Consider the following 6,019-nt stretch of genomic DNA (forward strand, 5'->3'; position numbering starts at 1 on the left):
GTATAAGGTGTGAGTAACTGGCAATATATTTATATAGCCTGACAACTTCAGGTGCCCTGTGCAGACTGGTCTGTATTATGATAGAAGTTATCTATCGGTATAGTCCTTTTGCAAAGTGAACTGGAAGACTGAAGCAGTATTTTTGAATTGTCTTGTCATTACCTTCATCTCCTTTCATGTATACACAACTGTCAATGACTGTAAATTGGGTGGGTTTATCTGTGTGGGAAGAAGAGAGGAGCACAATACAACCTAAAACTGAAGTGTAAAGCAAGATGAAAAGGCACAAAATAACCACTAGAATCCAAGGTTCACAGTTCTGAAGATGGTGTTTAGAACTGTTAGCAATAATTATTTTGTATTGTTTTTTGTTTCCAAGTCATTTTATTCAGAATTTTGTGTTTGTTTCCTGGATCAATGAATACCATGCAAAACAATGTAAAAATGGCTACCATCTTCTCTCCCTTATTCCCCCCATCTGAGGACACTCCCCTGGGCCACTTAACTCAGGTGTTCTCCAGATTTGGTGTAGCAAATGAGGTTGAGTGACACTACAGCCTCTTGAATCACATAATTATTTTTTATCATGTTGATTTTGTGTTTTGATACTGGCAGAAGTAGGCAGCCATTGGAACACCAATTTTGGAGTGAATGGTCAAAAGTCAGAAAGTCAGATCTAAAGTAAGAATGTGTATGAAGGAGTTCAATCGAGATGTTTAGATGAGAAAATAAGTTATTATTGGTAGAAAATAAACAATAAAACTCTTATTATCTGGTTAAATAAAAGGGGTACTATTTTCTAGAAGCCTTAAAAGGAGCACCACCACTAATTTGACTTATATCATTTTCTGAAGATCCTGTACCCCAAGTAACTAAAAGAAATATCATTCAGGATCACCTATTGAGCTGATCTTAAAAAACATTTTGCTGGCTTTTCTTCTAATATATTCCTAATAAATTTTCTCTTGCACTTCCACACAGGAACCTTCTTTCTAGAATTTACCCTATTGACTTTATTATCTAAGCTTTCGCACCATTCAGACTCATAGCCGTGTTCGCCCAAAACGCTCAATTGCAAGTGAATATTTACTGTAGAAATTTTGAAACTTCACTTTCAGAATATTTTCCAATATGTTTCTCATTTATTCTGGGTACAGAATTACAGAGAGTACTAGGCCAACAGCTTTCTTTATCTTCCACTCTAATCCCTTCCTCTTGTTATCGTTAACCAAAACTCCTATCAAAGCAGGTAAGGTTTAAGGGGCTGACTTGAATTGGACTCAGCCATCCATTGCTGTTTAGGAAAGGCTGCCTGCAGGAATGACCACTGAATGCTCACCCTGATTGATTTTTCACCCTGATTGATTTTTCATGGCTCTTCCAGATCTTTTCTAGGAATGCTGAAAGTAAGAAAAGGGAAGGGGAGGGGAGGGGATGGGAAGAGGACGGGGACGGAGAAAGAGAGGAAGAGAGAGGAAGAAAGGAGGAAAGAGGGAGAGAGGGAGGGAGGGAGGAAGTAAGGAAGAAAGAAGTTACTATAATGAAACATAATGTTTAAAATTCTTGGCAATGTTTTGCATACATTCTTCTCTAAAAAGTCACTAACAGCTTTTGGAGAAGCAGGGTGATGAAGACAAGATATAGTATTTAACTATCAAATTATGAGCTCAGAAGGGGAAAGCTGTGGACATTATCAGCAATAACAGGCACTGCTACACTGAGAACTAAGATGTCAACAAGTTTCATAATGCTTCAGTGGTTTTAGAAGTGTTTGTACTTGTTCTACACCCTCGGCCACTACCAGTAAAAGAATTATAATTGGGGGCTTGTAGCAGTTGTGAAATATCTGTGTGATTTACCCTCAGGAGATTGGCTTCAAAAACTATAAATGAAAATGCAGAAATGACTTGTGGGTAAATTACATCTGCCTGAATTCCCTTCTTAGCAAATAGTTTTCTGTACCTTCTCCAAAGCCATGGAATGTTAAAGTTGGAAGAAAGCTTAGAGATTATCTCTTTTGACTCCTTCTTATTACAGAAATGCACCTGAGGCTTGATGAAAGGAAATAGTTTGGTACAGTGAATTAAATTTCCCAAGGATAAATTATGAGAAGCGACCATATCCTCAACAAGAGTCACCACAGGCCTGCAAGTAGTTTTAAGTGGACCAGGCAGGTTGGGTAAAGAAATAAAGGGCGTCCTTGCTTTAGACTCTTTCATCTCTCATGGGCAGGACCTGAGGTATCTCCTACCTTTTCCTGAATCTATGTCTTCCTACTCAGAAAGGAGCTCTTCCCTGGGTATGGGGAGCAAGAGGGCACTATTTTACTATTATCCCATTCCCCACCCCATCCCCATCTCCCATCCTAGCCTCTGACCACCTCCCTTTCACTTTGTCTGGTCCCTCCAGTATAGCTGCTGACCCAGCTGAAGCTACCTTTTTGTGAGTCCCTGTTTTCTGTTTTGTTTTTGTTTTTGTTTTTGCTTTACTTCCCAATTCATCCTGATCCACCAACACATGATCCAATTAAACTCATAGCCACAGCAGTGGAAAATCAGATACTTGTAAAAATTCATTCAGCAAACAAATCTGAATTGGCAGAGTTCTTGCGGCCATTCATTAACTGAGGGTGACTGAGGACCCACTGAGCCTTGTGAGAAGAAAAATAAATTAAAATGGCGAGGAAAGAAAGGAATAGTTTTAGGCTGGTCAGTGATCATTTGTTAGCTGAACGTAACACTTTTCTGACAGTGAATTGTGAAAGGTGGTGAATTTTATTAACAGATTTGTATGGGCTCTTTTTTCAAAATTGGTAGGAGCTTAATATAAAAATTTGATTTTTGTCTTCTCTTGATTCACTCATTAGGCATCGTTGTGCCATTGGGTCTTGAGAAATTTTCTAGAGATCTCCTCTTTGAAAGCCTAAGTGTGAAGCTCATGTGTCTTAGTTTAGTTGCTCTTAGTGTGTTTGCTTTTGACACTTAGTACCCTTATCTCACATTTTATACTAGGAAACTGCCTTTAATAGAATATATTTTTCTCAAGGCCCCTTCCAGATAAGCCAGCTTACAATTGGACATGGACCTTCTCAACTGCACTCAACATACATCTCAGAGAGGAAGTGGCAATGTTCTACATGAAGGCACGCCACACAGCTTGAATAATGGGGCAAGCAGAGACCACAAACGTATTTACACATAAATTTTCCTGAAAATTCAACTAGACTGTATACATTTGAGTTTATATTTCCTACATGACTCATGTTTCTTATAGCACCAAGCACAATCTTACACAGAAGACACCCCCCACCCCCATCAAATCCTCAGAACTGAGCTGAGTTGGGCATGAACAGGAAAGAAGGGGAGCCCAGGAGGAGAATCATTCAGAAGAAGCAACTTACTTGTGGGGTGGTACTCTATGGGAGCACTCCTCTGTATCTCATAGCACATCTCTGTTTCTTCATTCTGGCTGGAATACACAAATGCAAGAGGAAAGGTGAAGAGTTCCCCCATTAAATAATGATTTAAAGTATTATTTACGTCACTTATCTAGAGCTCTCTGAAACCCTTTGGGAGACTACTAGAAGTGGTCAAGCAATGATTTTCAAATCTATATCCCCTAACCTGGATTTTCTCTCTAAATCCTGTCCTGGATATTTGCCCTATAGGAAATTTCCACCCTGATATGCTCCTAGGATCTCAAACTCTGAATGTCCAGTTGCATTCATTGTTCATGCCCCAAATCTGGTTTTTTGCCCTAGTCCCTCCATTTTTGATAGTGTTTCCACTGTCCTTCTAGTTTTTCATCTTATAAACCTTGGAATCATCTAATAGTTTTTCAACTCTAATTCACCTTTTATAAGTTATTGGCCACTAAGTTTCATGTCCATATAATTGTTTTCTTTCAATCTCAGTGTAATCATCATTTTCCTATGATAATCTTACCTGAATCACCATCAAAACCTCCTAACCAGTCATCTATTATGTTCTCCCATGTTTTCAATTCATCATGAATACAATTAAATGTATCTTCTAAAAATCTCCTTTTGTAATATCATAGCCTTGCCCACAATCTTCTAATTGATCCCATCTAGGATAATGTCCCAACTCTTCACATCACCATTTAAGAACTTCATTTGTTTGGCCCTAACCTACATATCCATTATCAATTTCCTGTACAACATAAACCATTACACTGAACAAAGTTGTCATTATCTCTATCCTCCCTGCTGTGTCCATTTCATTCTGTTCCTTACTTGCAAGTAATGACTCTACTCATCTCATCTGTGACCAATGCCTACCCATTCCTTAGGATACAATATAAGCCCCTTTACCATATGAAATATTCTCCCTCATCTTTAAGCCACACTAATTTTACATTCATCTGGTATTCACCAGTGAAGGCATCTGATCCTGGGCTTTTTTTCTTGGGAGGTTTTTTATTACTGATTCAATCTCTTTATTTGTTATAGGTCTGTTCAGATTTTCTATTTCTCCTAAGGCCAATTTGGTAGTTTCTGTGTTTCTTGGATCTCTTACTTTCCTTAATCACATTTAATTTTTCCTTCCATCTCCAGAGGTTAAATAAAGCTGAAGGCCAGAGGAAAGATGTTCCCCTTTCGAAAGTAAATCTAAATGGAAACACATTAACTAGAGTTAAGCCAGCTTCTTTACCAAAACTAAATGAGGCAAGAAAATATCTCTCCCTTCCATACAATAAATTGCCCTTCATTATACGTTCCTGTGTTTTGAAACAATTCCTAAGGAAAACAAACAGCTGTTAGGTTTGACCTCTCAAAGCCTTTCTAGATCTATTTTTTATAAAGGTAAGTTGTCCAGAGATTCTAAAAAGAATTATCTTAATATTTTATCCTTTTGCTTAGGGAACTCATAGTACAATTGTTCTGGTCCTCTTGTCATTTTGCTTCTCCTAGAAATTGTGTATCAGCTTTCTATGCATATTCAAAAATATTACTAGAAGAGCAGAAAAGGGATTGTGTGTGAGTGTGTGTGTGTAAGAGAAAAGAAAGGATAAAATAGCCACTTTATTTGTGATTATTAGCCACTCTGATGTAGCATTTAGTCAGGATAGTATTACCCACACCCCAAAATGTCTTCTGATCTAACCTATATATTTATTCCTTTCTCTATGTAACTATTACCTCATATTATCTGATCACCTAAATTATCTTTTAGTGTGGGTAGTTAACATAATTATGCTTCTCCAGGGAGAAAAGGAACACTGCAGAAACACACACACAACACACACAGAAAACACCAGCTGCTTCTCCAAGTTCGTTACTCAATAAGCATTTATTGAACACCTACTATGTGTGATGCATATATTATGTGGGACATCTAGTACATAGTTTGAACAAAACAGGTTTGTCTTGTCAAAGATTCAGGGCATGTTTCCTTTTGTCAAAGATCCAGTTCATGAGAATCCTACTTTTATCACGTGCAGAGTTCAGTAGTGCAGTTGAACAAAACAGTTGGAGGCTCACATACCAGTGGAAGTTAAATGGTAATTCAGCAGTGACCCCAGAGCTTCTGCTGCCCAGGAAACATTTAATGGTGTTACCCAGGAAGTATCATGACACTGTACAAAGGGGCATCTGTTTGCAACTCTAACCTCAACAAAGAAGCAATTCTTCTTGCCAAAGGGACTAGAATAAATCTCTTCCCTTTGCCCCAGCACGCCCCACATCACTGATCCAGCAGAGAGTGCCGAATGCTTACAATAGACTGAAGGCTGCAGGATCAACCAAACCAACAAGAGCCACACCAGGGGTTAACAAGGAAAGTAGGAAGCCAACACTTTGCTGAGCATATTGGGGGGAAGCAAAACCGGGAAGCCATTGATGCAGTCTTTACCCAACACAATCTCCACAGCCAAGTGTGAGATAATCTACCAACAACTCAAAGTACAGAAATGAGGAAGCAGCCGATCTCAGAACAGACACCCTGGGAAAAGAGTGTCCCTGGCTACAGAAAAGAACATCAGCAGAGCCAAGGCTGAA

General features: G+C 38.7%; 1 long non-coding RNA gene across 1 annotated transcript; it reads right to left on the reverse strand.

Moving 5' to 3' along the window:
- Positions 1–399: 399 nt before the first annotated feature.
- LOC122481416 lies at positions 400–4,437 on the reverse strand. Its single transcript, XR_006296848.1, has 2 exons — positions 3,401–4,437; positions 400–1,400 (listed from the first exon to the last, which is right to left on the reverse strand). It is a non-coding gene; the product is annotated as an uncharacterized LOC122481416 (long non-coding RNA).
- Positions 4,438–6,019: the final 1,582 nt, after the last annotated feature.

This window comes from Prionailurus bengalensis, chromosome C1 (genome assembly GCF_016509475.1).
Source record: "Prionailurus bengalensis isolate Pbe53 chromosome C1, Fcat_Pben_1.1_paternal_pri, whole genome shotgun sequence".
NCBI classification, from domain to species: Eukaryota; Metazoa; Chordata; class Mammalia; order Carnivora; family Felidae; genus Prionailurus; species Prionailurus bengalensis.